This window comes from Chiloscyllium plagiosum, chromosome 39 (assembly GCF_004010195.1).
Source record: "Chiloscyllium plagiosum isolate BGI_BamShark_2017 chromosome 39, ASM401019v2, whole genome shotgun sequence".
Lineage (NCBI taxonomy): Eukaryota > Metazoa > Chordata > Chondrichthyes > Orectolobiformes > Hemiscylliidae > Chiloscyllium > Chiloscyllium plagiosum.
Genome location: NC_057748.1, coordinates 5,223,814 through 5,238,479, shown reverse-complemented (window position 1 = coordinate 5,238,479; position 14,666 = coordinate 5,223,814). Strand labels below are relative to the sequence as shown.

The 14,666-nt window shown below is 43.7% G+C and overlaps 1 protein-coding gene across 8 annotated transcripts in view; it reads right to left on the bottom strand.

Moving 5' to 3' along the window:
• Positions 1–7,160, bottom strand: part of ppfia3 (PTPRF interacting protein alpha 3) — a 135,244-nt gene extending 128,084 nt beyond the window's left edge. For 4 of the 8 annotated variants that reach the window (XM_043679597.1, XM_043679596.1, XM_043679600.1 and 1 more), the window contains exon 1: positions 6,865–7,096. The gene's annotated coding sequence lies outside the window, so the exon portion shown is untranslated. Of the gene's footprint in view, positions 1–5,786; positions 5,876–6,485; positions 6,505–6,864; positions 7,097–7,128 lie in introns of those variants that run through there. The other 4 variants (XM_043679592.1, XM_043679593.1, XM_043679595.1 and 1 more) reach the window with 4 other exon arrangements.
• Between the last annotated feature and the right edge of the window lie 7,506 nt (positions 7,161–14,666).

Genomic DNA, 14,666 nt, shown 5'->3' with positions numbered 1-14,666 from the left:
TTGGCACTGAAGTGGCAGGCGATAATTGATGATTAACAAGCAAATGACAGAATGCGATGCAGTTATGTCAGTCGTGGCTCAGTGGGTAGCAGACTCACCTCTGAGTCACAAGGTTGTGAGTTCAGGACCCATGCCAGCAGTTCAAACAGGGAAACCAAGGCTTACAGTCAGTGCAACACTCGGAGTGCCGCATTGCTATAGCCACTACCTTTTAGATCAGACATTAAAAGCAAGAACCCCCCCGCCACCACCACTACCAGGTGAATGGATAAAGCCCCATAGTCAAGTACTTCAAAGAACAGCACCCAGTACCTTGGCTAATCTTTATTCTTTAATTCGTATCTCGAAAATAGTAGTGATCATGATCACATTCCTGTTAGTGGGAACTTGCTGTGCATAAATTTGACTATTCTGATACTAAAGCAGTGAACACATTTCAATAGGTACTCGATTCACTGTAAAGTGCTACAAGTTATCTGGTGGCTGTAAACGGCTACACAAATGCAAGCTTTTTTGTTCAAAATATAAATACGGCGGCATGATGGTTGGCACTGCTGCTTCACAGTGCCATGGACCCAGGTTCAATTCCAGCCTTAGGTGACTCTGTGTAGGGTTTGCACATTCTCCCAGTGTCTGCATGGCTTTCCTCCCACAGTCCAAAGATGTGCAAGGTAGGTGAACTGGCCGTGCTAAACTGCCCAAAGTGTCCAGGGATGCGCAGGCTCGGTGGGTTAGCCATGGTAGACCTGGGGCTGCAGTAATGGCAGGGCAAGTGTGCATCTAGGTGGGATGCTCTGTGCGGAGAGTCACGCAGACTCAGTGGGCCAAATGGCCTGTATCTGCACTGTAGGGATTGTATGATTCTATAAATAGGATGCAACAGGTGCCAGTGGAGTGAAATGGAACAATTAGATCCTTGCAACTGCAGATAGATCTCTTCTTTCATCAATACAATCAGCAAATTACACACACTACCACTCTCCCAATCCTCACTGGAAACTTTGGTGATGCTGTGCAGAGAAAGTTGAACTATCTACCTAACCTTGTGCTGTACCTGTCCGGGGAGTGTTTAACTGGGGTCAGTGATAAAGGAGGCTTTATTTTCAGTCTAAGTGAGTGGGAGGGAGCTTCATTCTCTAACCTTGTGCTGAAACTGATCTACAAAACCAAGATGCTAATAAGGATTGTTGTAAAAAAATGCTAAAAAACTTCTATTGCCACAACCTGGCATTTTTGACCCTGAAAACAATCAATATTTCAACAATGAACAGCACTAAAACAATGGACAAATTTAAGAATAATGAAGCTACTGACCAAGATAGCTCACCAGCACCTTTGCTGTGTGACTGAGGGATGGGCAATAAACATTGGCATAGCAAGCAACACCCACACTGACGAACAAATAAAGTAAAAATAAGAAACATCAAAGGTATCAGATGACATTAAGAGGGCTTGGGGATGTGGGAGGGGAAAGGACATAAAGAAGTGTATGCCTTGTAAGAATAAGCTGCATGGTACGAAAGTGAGTGAAAAAAAAATCAGAGAAAGGGAGAGGGACAGAGAGAGATATGCACAGCTCAAGGATGCTCAGATGTGGATCAGAATGAACACTAAATCTGCCCTTTGTTGTGCAAATGCCCAGCTTGTTCTAAAGCTGACCCATTGTGCAAAATAGCAGCATCACCAGAAGACTCTGCTTAGCTCACTTTGCTACCCAAGGGTCAAATTACTAATTCACACGAGACTGGATTGAGTTGTCCACATCGCAAGTCCTTTCCCATGAGCCCAGCTATTTTCAGCAGCCCACCAACAGGTCAATTATGTACTTTGGCTCTCCCTTTGCTGATGGAGGAAGATGGGCAAGAGAGAGCACGCAGTACCAATATTCCCTTAGACTGAGTATCTGAGGCCAAGAACACACAGTACAAGTCATCTCAAGAGCACATATCAAGTTTGAAGACAAAACCTATAATTGTGTCACTCGGTGTTCTCTCACAGTTCAGTGAGAATAATTACATGAATTATGACAAACTATACTACACTACCATTTGGCTGTGCTCCCTCAGACAACCAATCCCTCTGCTCATCAATTCAAAAATCACTCAATAGACTGCACTCCAATATCATGTTCTCGTTCACATTCAAATTCTTGTCCTTGACTTAACTCCCTTTACTTCATGATGATGGGAAACCATTCAACTAACCTGTCCCAGCACTCCCCAAGCCTCAGCCTCATTACATAACTGACCATCCTTGGTTTAAAATTCACCTCTTGGACCACATGTTTAATCCTCTGCCTGTAGCAAAGAAAGTGGTATTCATACAGAATCCTTCATGACCCTGGCATGTTCCAAACCTCTTTACATACAATTTAACAACTTTGAGGTATAGTCCCTGCATTGGAATTGAAGTGGGAGATTGAGCAGGATCCTTGAAGTTAATACAAACAGTTTTTGGGTTTAATGAAGGATAAAATAAATCTACCTTGAGAGTCATCTGTTGTTCACTTGGTAGCAGTCTCACCTGACAACTTGCAAGATTCTGAGTTCAAGACCAACTCCAGAAAACATTTTCACACAGAGGACGATGTGGGCCTGGAATGCACTGCCTGGGAGTTTAGTTGAGGTGGGAAACCTTAACTTTTAAGTAGTACTTGGATGAGCACTTGAAATGTCATAACATTCAAGACCTAGTACAGGGAAGTGGAAATTGTAGATTTAGTGGAAGGACCTTTTCTGTACTGTATGATTTTACAATAGCAGAGTTTTATAATCATAGAATCCCTACAGTGGGAGCAGGCCATTCAGCACATCAAGTCCATTTCAACCCTTCCATACCCAATCCCCCCAACCCTATCCCTGTAACCCTGCATTTCCCATGGCTAACCCACCTAGCCTGCACATCCCTGCACATTGTGAGCAATTTCCCATGGTTAGTCCACCTAACCTGCACATCTTTGAACTGTGGGAGGAAATCCATGCAGGCATAGGGAGAACAAGCAAACTCCACACAGACAGCTACCCAAGGGTGCAACTGAACCCGGGTTCCTGGCGCTGTGGGGCAGCAGTGTGAACCACTGAACCATCGTGGCTGACACTGCAAAGTCGCTCTGGAGGTGGTACAGGGGGTCCCTGATTTACGAATGTTCATACTTATGGACACAATCTTACATGGGATGTAACTTTAAAGACCTGTTATATGTACATTTCGTGTACTTAAGAGTGCCTGCTTTATATTATCCTGCATGGTGTTCCAACTTGCAAACTGATTTGTGGGTGGCTCGGCCTCACTTGTGACATTAAAACAAGGTGATACGATAAAAGACCAAAATGACTCTGTTTCAAAGAAAGCAAGTTATCCCTAGTGTCCTGAGCGATGTTTATCCCTCAATCAACACCACAACAGATTATCTCACCATTATCACTGTCGTTAATGGGAGTTTGTTGTGTGCCACATTTCCTAGATTACAACAGTAAGGGCTGAAGAAGGGCTTATGCCCGAAACGTCGATTCTACTGTTCCCTGGATGCTGCCTGACCTGCTGCGCTTTTCCAGCAACACATTTTCAGCTCTGATCTCCAGCATCTGCAGACCTCACTTTCTCCTACAACAGTAATTACACTGCAATGACTAAGATACATTTTGAAAAGTGCAACATATATGCAAGATCCTCCTAGGCTGACTATTGCACTTTCCCAAAGTCTTAATGACAACAGTGCAGTTCCAAGTGCCATCTGGCCTCACCCTTCTGTGGTCAATGACCATAGGAGTAGCATTTCCATCCAAATTGCCGCTCTTGAATACTGAACGTTAATGTAGATTGTCCCCTGTCAATTTGTCAGTAATGAATTGCTGATAGCTGATTTTTAATCCCTTAAACAAGTTGTTTTTACAGAATCCAGGAGTGTCCTAGCGTCTTGCAAACATACACAGTTAGTACACTGCACAATTGTTGGTTAACAGCACACTGAACAAACTGTCCATTGTTTGCCTGGATTACGTGTCAGTGGTTGGTTAATAACACTAAAACTCACTCAGTGTGCAGTCTGTTCTTGGATACAGCTCAGAATACAATCTTGTCTAGCCCAAGAAGACAGACAAATAGCAATATACCACCCTTACATCTTCAGCCCCTGACAGGACCCTCTTGCCCGCTACTTCAGTCCGTTATCCAGAAGAAAGAGAGACACGCACACGTTCACCACTATGCTACACAAGAGGAAAAACTGCTGACTAGTACATTTATTAAAAATGAATGAATTAATCATTAAATGAGCCAAAAGAAGAGAAAGCTATTAGCTACAGTACTGAAGTACTCAGCTCATGACTCGGAAGATGCAAGTTCATGTCTCAGACATTCCCATTAGGACATCCCCTTCATGAGGTGGGGGGGTGGGGAAGAAGGATGCTGTTCCCAACAACAAATAAGTGGTCAATGAGCATTCTCTTCATTAGCAGTCAGTCGTAGAGATGTTAAGCACAGAAACAGATCCTTTGGTCCAACTCGTCCATGCTGACCAAATATCCTAAATTAATCTGGTCCCATTTGCGCCATATCCCTCTAAACCCCTCCTATTCATGTACCCAACCAGACACCTTTTAAATATTGTATTTGTCCCTTCTGTCCCTTCTAAATCTTTCCTCTCCTATCTTAAACTTATGCCCTCTAGTTTTGAACACCTCTACCCTAGAGATAAGATCTTGGTTGTTCACCCTATCCATGCCCCTCATGATTTTATAAACTTCTATAAGGTCACCCCCTCAGCCTCTGACACTCCAGGGAGAAAGGCTCCAGCCTATTCAGCCTCTGCCTATAACTCAAACCCTCCAACGCTGGCAAAATCGTTGTAAATCTTTTCTGAACCCTTTCATGTTTCACAACATCTTTCCGATAGCAGGGAGACCAGGACTGAACACAGTATTCCAAAAGTGACCTAACTAGTGTCCTGTACAGCCACAACATGATCTCCCAACTCCCATACTCAATGCACTGACCAATAAAATCAAGCCTAACAAACACCTTCTTCACTATCTTGTCCACCTGCAACTCCACTTTCAAGGAACTATGAACCTGCACTCTAAGGTCTCTTTGTTCAGCCACACTCCCAGGTTTGTCTGAAAGCAGAGGGCTGATGCTAGCATCCATGAAGGAATCTACAAGCTGGACAAGATCACACTTCCAGTGAAGGATAATCAGCAATCACGACACAATTTACAGCACAGAAACTGGCCATTTGGCCTGACTCTTTCATGATCTGAAAAAGCCTCGTCTCACACTTTTTGTCCAACTCAATGACCATCCTCTTTCAAACAAAAACTCAAATCTTAAATTAATCTTCTCACCAGACTCAAAATTCAATTACTCCATTTGTCAGTTTCTATTTCAAAACAAATTGACAGATCAAACAGCATCCAATGACTGTATTCACAGGAATGCAAATTTAAGTGGTAGTGAGCAGTCAGATATACAAATGCAAATACACATGGCCCCATTCTGCACTGGTTCAACTAGAGTGTGTTTGGAGGGGGGTTACATAAGTGATTCTTCTCCAATTAGTGCAGGGGAAACTAAACTGCACATTGTCACCCAAGTCACCTTCCAAATTATATTCATAGGACTCTGAATTGTTTCTCAAAGGCATCCATCATTATGGTCTGCAGACCAACACATCACAATTATCTTCCGAGTTAATCACTGCAGAGACGCCGTTCAAATACCAATGGGGTACAATATAGTTATGATAAACCTAGCGCATTGAAGAGAATCATGCGTGGCTATGTACTTACTGGTAATAAATTGCTCCCTACAAATCGCGATTAGCACCAATAATCATTGATAACAGACTAGCTAGAGATGAATTTAAATCCGTGCATTCTGAAAGTAGCGATGAATTTAGCTTTTTTTAAAAAAAGAAAAAGTATGCTTATGTACATCTAAGCACTGCATTTTTTTTAAAAAAAGCACAGTCGGATCCTGATCAGCCAGTAATGGAAGCAAGTCAGTGATATATGGATTTAAATCTCTGACAGGCGGTGTTAGCAATCAAGGCGGTGCAGCAAATGCAGGTATTTAAAAACTATCACGTTTTAAATGCAGGATATCTATATAAAATACCCTCCTCTTTTACCAGACATCCCCTCCCTAATCACTGAAACGTACATATTTTGGACTAGATTTGTTTTTGGTGCACGGACCAAAGGAATCTGAAACCCAGTGGATCTTACATGACAGGGATCCAGTTAAAATCTAGGGGGTGGGAAATCATTGATTATCTGCGCCCTACATAAATTCTGGTTATTTCTAAACTTAAACTATTTGTATTTCCAAAAGATGCATACACAGTTACACAGATTGGCTCTTTACATAGACGAGTTATCAAACACAAAGTGCATTTTACAGATAGAATTTGCTCTCTCTCTCTCATCCTCCCCTTGCAAAAGAAAAAAAGGCAATTAATCTCCAGCCCCACAAATCACTGAATGTACCCTTCATCCTGAATCAGAGTCGTGAATATCTCTCTCAGCAGGATGTCAGGAAGGTAGGGGAATGGGGGGAGGGTGGGTGGGGAAGAGGATTGCAATGAAAAAAAATCAAAACACGCAGACACACATGCACCCACGAAACAGACCATCCCTCAACCCTTCAGCAAGTGGCCCCACACTCCTGCACGTTATAACTGAAGAGAAAAAATTGCAAGAAAAAAATTCGTGATGTTAGGGACAATGCTGTAGAAATCTCACTTGAAAGCAGCTCCAACTCCCTCCCCAAACATCAAGAACCTTGTAATCCTTAAATAAAAACGTGCTGGAAAAAAAGCACCCATTTATCAACCCATAATCTCAATGGCATGCATTATATACTCACATCCTACGAGCCAGGATTCCAGCTCTCGCCCTGCTTCCAGTTTTTACTCTCCCCCTTCTTTCTTCTTCCCTTTACCCCTGCATCTCTTCTCCTTGCAATCTGCAAAATGGGAGGGGGGAATTTTAGGCAAATGCAATTAAATCCCCCCCTTCCCCCACAATATAAAAATAGAAATTAGAAAGGTTCTCTCACTCATCCACTACTTCCCATTGAAAAAAAAGAGAGATAAGGTTCCCAGAATCCGTCCCTGCAATGCCCGCCTACCTTTAACTCCCAACTTGGAGCCCAGTCTGATCAACTGCAGGAGCTCCCCGGGCCGTCAATCATCCTGAGTGACAGCTACGACGGCCAATCGAAGGAGGGTGGGACACGGCAGGCTTGCGGCCAATGGGGCGGCGGCAGGTGGGCGGGTCTCTGCCAATGGATGATGTCATGCCTAAACCTCGCTGGGCTGGGCCAGGTGCAGTAAACCTGAGTTTGATGCCCCCTTTTCACTTACCCACAAAACAAAAGGTGCCCCAGGTTTTACAGCACCAGGTTCCTGAAAGTTGTCCTGAATCCATCTCTTTTTGGAGGATAGGATGGGAATGCATGCTCCAAAATAAGCCTTTTGCATTGCAGTTGTCAGCCTGCATTCTCCCCCTTTTCCAAAATGACAGAAGTAGTTTTGGTGCAAACGGAGACCGTTCGGCCCATTGTGTCTACAACACAGTCAGAAAATGCCCAATTTTAATAGGTCCACGTTTCTGCAAGCTATCCCCCTCGTTCGGGAACTTCGGATGGAATGCATGCTCAGATAAAAAGCGTTTTGCATTGCAGTCGTCAGCCTGTATTGAGTCATTAGAATCCCTACCGTGTGGAAACAGGCCATTCGGCCCGACAAGTCCACACCGACTCCCCACAGAACCCCGACGCAGACTCATCCCCCTACCCTATAATCCTGCATTTCCCACAGCTAACACACTTCATCTACACATCACTGGACACTATGGGCAATTTTGCATGGCCAATCCTCCTGACTTGCACATGTTTGGAGTGTGAGAGGAAACCAGAGCACCGGGAGGAAATCCACGCAGACACATATGCAAACTCCACACAGTCGCCTGAGGGTGGAATCAAACCCGGCTCCCTGGTGCTGTGAGGCAGCAGTGCTAACCACTGAGCCATCATGCCACCCTTAAACCATATGCATTCTGCCCTTCCAAAATCACAGAAGTGTATTTGGTGCAGATGGAGACCATTTGGCCTATTGTGTCTGCAACTCAGCCAAAAGATGCCCAGTTTTAAAAGGTCCAGATTCCTGCAAGCTGTCCCGATTCAATCTCCCCTTCATTACGGAATTTAGGATGGGAATGCATGCTCAGACATAAGGCTTTTCCCAGAAGTCGTCAGCCTGCATTCTCCCCTTTAAAAATTACAGAAGCATTTTGATGTATATGGAGGCCATTCATCCTATTATATCTGCACCTAGGCAAAGAAAAATTCTCAGGTTTGTGAGGTTCACTTTCCAGCAACCTGTCCCAAACTGATCTCTCAATTTTTTGGAAGATAGGGTGGGAATAAGCCTTTGATTCATGCAATCATCAGCATGCATTCATAAGGACTAGGAGAAGCATAAGCAGTTCATCCCCTTTGAACCTGCTCCACCGTGTAATATGAAACATGCAAAATTACAAGTGTTTAGTGCAGCAGGAGACCATTCAGCACATTGTGTCTGCACATGAGCCAAAAAAAATGCCCAGGTTTAAAAGGTCCAGGTTCCTCTAAGCTACCTTGGAAGATATGATGGGAATGCATGCCGCAAAATAAGCTATTTACATGCAGTCATCAGCCTGCATTCTCCCCTTCAAAATCACAGAGGTGTTGTGGTGCATAAGGAGACCTTTTAGAGTCATGGAGTTCTACAGCATAGCAAAAGGCCCTTCAGCCCATTGCATTCTCGCTGGTCAGAAACATCTAAATATTCTAATCCCATTTTCCAGCGCTCGGCCAATGGCCTTGTATGCCTTGGCATTGCAAGAAATGTCTGGTTAGTAAAGGTTTTATTAATATCAGCGTAGCCATTATACTAAAGGGGTTCTGGATTAGTGGTGCTGGAAGAGCACCGGCAGTTCAGGCAGCATCCGAGGGGCAGTAAAATCGACGTTTCGGGCAAAAGCCCTACCTATTATACTAAAGGGTTCCACTGTTCCAAACTGCAGCTTGTCTGCCTACTTTGCTGGTTTTTGCCAGATTGAGCCACCTATATGCAGCATTTTTTATTTTATTTCAGCAAGAGCAGAGTTTTCGTTTTGAATGTATTGCACCTCACTTAATGATTGTTAGGTTCCACAGTTTCTTGTAACATCAGTTTAATTTAGGAGGGCCAGCCTTCTACACACAATGCAGCAAACTTTGTCACATTGTCTCCTCTCCCACCTCCTTCCCCTTTCCTGACTTTGGATTGGTTAGGACCCTGTCACCCTACTGTGGAAGCACCTGGCAGTTTTAAATAGAGTATTTCCACAAATGGACCATATTTAATCTAGTTTATGGATGGCCTGTTTTTATTTATTATGGTCAGTTTATTGTGTTGTAATCAGCATTGTCTCTGTTGCTACAACAGTCTTCTACAAATGCTTTCCTTAATACGTCCTTTTATCACTGCCATTGTTATGGCATTGAGCAGGGCAGTGGAAGTAAAATATTAAATACTGCTTACTGGTTACATGTTGCTTTGTTGAAATTCATCACAATGCTTTTAATGAAACAGAATCATGGAATGAGTTCAGCACAGAAAGAGACCATTCAGCCCATCGTGTCAGTGTTGATTGTCCACATGAGCATTTTCCCACTCCCCACCTTTTTCCCTGTGACCCTATACAATACTCTTTTCTCAAGTGCTTATCAAATGCCTTTTTGAAAGTCACAGTTTGACCACACTTGCAGGCAGTGTGTTCCAGTGTCCAGCCTTTTGCTGCCTGAAATCATTTTTCCCGATTTTGCCATTGGATCTTCTGTCAATCACCTAAAACCTGGCACCACTGATTCTCAAAATTCTGTAGGTGGAAGTGTTGAATTTGCTGGAAGGAGAAAAATATGGAGCATGCTCTGCAGAAAGGTTAGTCATCAGATGGTGGTCTAATCAACAGAAAAACACTGGGCCATTTCTTCATGTTTTCTGAAGGGACATGTGTATTTATCGCTGAGCGACTGAACTGGTGACATTGCTTCTGAATGAAGTACTGATTTAAACAGACACAGTGCACTTGATGAAAGATATCATTTGTCAGAAAAACAAGTTGATCACAGAGTGATGCTGTGTAAATATCATACCATTGATGGAACCACACAAAAGATGCAAAGAAAAATGAGCAGAGGTGAGTCTGGGTCAGGGTTCATTAAAACCGTGAGATAAGCCTCTTCCAAAGAAGATAAGCAGACATCCTAATGGGCAGTTGGACCATGAGATAAAGGAGCAGGAATAGGCCATTCAGCCCATCAAGTCTACTCAGCCATTCGGTCACGGCCGATATGTTTTTAAACCCCATTCTTCTGGCGTCTCCCCTTAACCCTTGATCCTAATAATAATCACAAACCTATCTTTGTCTGTCTTAAAGAAACTCAATGACCTGGTCTCCATAGCCTTTTGCAGCAATGAGTTCCACAGATTGCTACCCACTGGCTGGAGAAATTCCTCCTCATCTCAATTTTAAAGGATCATCCCTTCACTCTGAGGCTGTGCCCTCGGGACTAGGACCCTACTCTCTCTAACTAATGGAAACATCTTCTCCACATCTAATTGGTTGAATTGGCCTTAGTGGTTGACGTATCTGTAATATTTGCCAGTGGTCAAATTAGTCAATCACTTGAGACAGTGTCAAGGTTTAATCACAGAGCCTGCTTATATGGAAAGGTATGTAAGAAAGTATGTCTCAGAGCAATAGTTATTTAGCTCAGGGATAGGAGTCATCTGTCAATGACTAGAGGTTGGGATGGAGCAGACTGTTTCAGGCAGATCCTTGTATAAGTCTACACAAATCAGATCACGTATGATTGTAAGTATAGTACAGGAAAATCAGGGTGGTTAGCACTGCTGCCTCACAGTGCTAGGGACTCAAGTTTGATTCCACCCTCAGATGACTGTCTGTGTGGAGTTTGCATGTTGTCCCCGTGTTTGCCTGGGTTTTCTCCTGGTGCTCCAGTTTCCTCCCATAGTCCAAAGGTGTGCAGGGTAGGGTGGATTGGCCATGGGAAATTGCCTACAGTGACCAGGGATGTGTCGGTGAGGTGGATTGTCCATGCTAAATTGCCCATATTGACTAAGGATGTGTAGGTTAGGTGGATTAGCCATGGGAAATTCAGGGTTACAGGGATGGAGTGGGTCAGGGTGGAATGCTGTTCAGAGGAGCAGTGTGGACTTGATGGGCCAAATGGCCTGCCTCCGTACTGTAGGGATTCTATGAATTGTGATGTATCACTATTATTGTAGTGTGCCTTACTTCAATAAAGGACAGTTGGATATACCCTGTAGTTAGGACTGTCTTGAGTTATTGATATCCAGAGTAAACATGATGAACTAGGGAAGGTGGAATGAAAGTCTACACCACTCGCCAAGGTGAACAAATTCTCCCTATCTGGTGACAAGATCACTTGCTTAAATGACTCTATTGAATCTCTTCTTCCCATCACTAGGGAGAACAACCACGTTGACCTGTTCCACCTCCTCCCCCACTTTCTCAACATCTTAAAATCATTATCCAGCTCCCTTTAGTTCCAAATAGGAGGCATATTGTACTTGGAATGTTAACACTGTTTCTCTCTCCACAGATGTCTCCAGACTTGCTGACTTATATCCTCAATACATCTCAAAGCATGCACAGCATTAAGAATGCCCATTTTGACCTCCTCTTGTGAATTGGACTTGCTTGACTGTAGGTTCTTCATTGTACAGACTGGGAGGGGGGTCTGACAAAGCAGTCGACACAGCTTGCAAATGTTAACATAACAAATTGCAATGCAATTTTATCTCTGGCATTATATCTGCTCGGAATAGCATTAGCCTTTTCACATTTTTTGTTAAGAAAACAAATATCCATTTTTGCAGCAGAAGTAGCTTTTTTAATTGAAATGATCTTGCTGTGTCCATGTCAGTAATGGCTCTCAGGTCACACCCTCTGGAATCAGAGATCTGTTTGCTCAAGTCCCATTCCAGAGGTTTGAGGACATAGTCCAGGCTGACACACTTTGTGCAGTACCGAAGGTGTGCTGCACTGTCGGAGCTGCTGCTTTTTAGGCAGAATATTAAAGAGAGGCATCCTCTGCTTTCTCAGGCATAAACATTCCATGCCAATATTCCAAAGAAGATTGGGGACATTCTTTCCAGTGCCCATGTCAATATTTGTCCCTCCTTTACCATACTGCTGCTTGTGGGAGCTTGCTATACATACAAGTCTGCGATAATTATAACAGTGACGATGCTTTAACAGTGCTTAATTGACTGCACAGTGTTTTCAGAGATCCTGAGGATATGGAAGAAGTGCTATAGGAAATTAAGCCTCTCTATTGCATGAAGATGGTGGGGGACAGGGATGAGTGCATTGACTGCCAAACATCCATTTAATATGGGAACTGATTCTGTTGCCACTTTATCAACATCCATGAAGTGAGTGCCGAATTCTTTTATCATTTCTAAAGGTGGTGGCAGCAGGATGAGCTCATGATGTTAGGTTTCTTTAAATGTGGAAGTGCTGGTGATGGACTGGGATGGACAAAGTTAGAAGTCTGAGAAAGTGAGGACTGCAGATGCTAGAGATCAGAATCGAGAGTGTGGTGCTGGATAAGCACAGCAGGTCAGGCAGCATTCGAAGAGCAGAAAAATCGGTGATTTGGGAATTTCTGATGAAGGGCTTTTGCCCGAAATGTCAATTCTCTTGCTCCTCAGATGCTGCCTGACCTGCTGCACTTTTCCAGCACCACACTCTAAAGTCAGAAGTCACAAGACCAGATTATAGTCCAACAGATTTACTTGAAATCACAAGATTTCAGAGTGCTGCTCCTTCGTTAGGTGAAGTGCTCCTTCCTTACCTAACGAAGGAGCAGCACTCTGAAAGCTTGTAACTTCAAATAAACCTGTTGGACTATAACCTGGTGTCTTGTGACTTATATCTTTTCTTTGACATTTCTTTTGCCTCTCCTTATCTGAGGGCTCTGCCGTTTCTTTGGGATGTAATCCTGTCTGTGCCAGCAGTCATGATTCTTTGCCCAAATGGTCATGCTTCATGTAGCTAACATGGTGTTGGCAGACAATTCAGGCCGTCACAGCCAAGTATCATCCTGTTTGCATATACCATCAGCTGTGGCTCTGTGAAAAGCTGTGCCTCACTCAGAGACAGAAGGCCGTGGGTTTAAGACTCACTCCAGAGTCCAGAGTATAAAATCCAGGCTCACATTCCCAGTGCCAGGACTGAGAGAGAACTGAACCACCAGAAATGTGTCTCTTGGGGGACAATGAAACTTTAAAGCCCCATCTGATCTCTCAGGTGGAAACCGAAGAGCCCATGACACTATTTCAAAGAAAAGTGAGGGAGTTGTTCTGGACAGCCCTTGACCAAATTCACAGCTGCTGTTTGCAGCTCCTCCGGTCAGGAGATCTGCTAGCACGGACTGTCACACTTGTCTGTCACGCACCATCCTCACACACCAACTGCAGCTCATCTAAGCTGCTCTCTGCCGTCCATTATCTACCTCTGCCCAGGTCGACCCCCCTCAAACCGCCCCTCCTCTGTTGGTCTTCCATTTTGCCCTTCTGGAAGAGATCACTGTAGCTTTTCAGCTCTTGATCAAAGGGTCAAAATATTGACATTTCATTCCCTGGATTCACCTTTTTTTAAAGAAATCTTTGTTGCTCTTGCAATTTCAAGCACCTCTTCATTTGATCCCTCTACCATTTATTCTTGGAACTTTAACCAGATAGAATCCCTACAGTGTGGAAGTAGGCCATTCGGCCCATCGAGTCTACACTGATCCTATGAACAGCATCCCACCCAGACCCAACCCTACTCTATCCCTGTAACCCTGCATTTCCCATGGCCAATCCACCTAGCCTGCACATCCCTGGACACTATGAGCAATTGCCCATGGCCAATCCACCCTAACCTGCACATTTTTGAACTGGAAACCACGCAGAGATGGGGAGAATATGCAAACTCCACACAGACAATTGTCCCTGACACTGTGAGGCAGCAGTACTAACCATTGAGCCACCACCTTACTACATTTCAAAGGCTCCTGTTCTCCCCTATGAATCTTTACTTATTGTTGAGGCAGGCAGAAAAGTGATCTGGTTAATCTAGTCAGTATCACATTGATGGTTGTGGGAGCTTGCTGTGCACAAATCAGTTTCTGGGTTCCCTGCATTTCAATAGTGACTATTCTTCTAAAGTGCTCCATTGGCTGTAAAGTGACTTGGAGTACCCCAACATTGTCAAAAACACTATAAAAATGCAAAACTTTCTCTTTTTTTCCCTTTTTCATTCCACACCCACTTACCTGTAGTTACTGCAGAATAACAATCAGGAGTGGGATCTCAAGTTCAGGGTAATTAGAGCCAATTTTAGCTCAGTAATTACTGCTGTGCTGAAGATGAACTAAATCAGTATAGCCGGCAAACTCAAAACCATATTTATGTCTTAAGGCTGACATGATCTCCATTCTGTCCTGGTATGTCAATAGTTTTTGCATCACTGCACTCCTCCAATTTGAGCTTCTTGTACGCCCCTGCGTTTTATAATTCCACCAATGTTAGCGGAGCCTTCATCTGC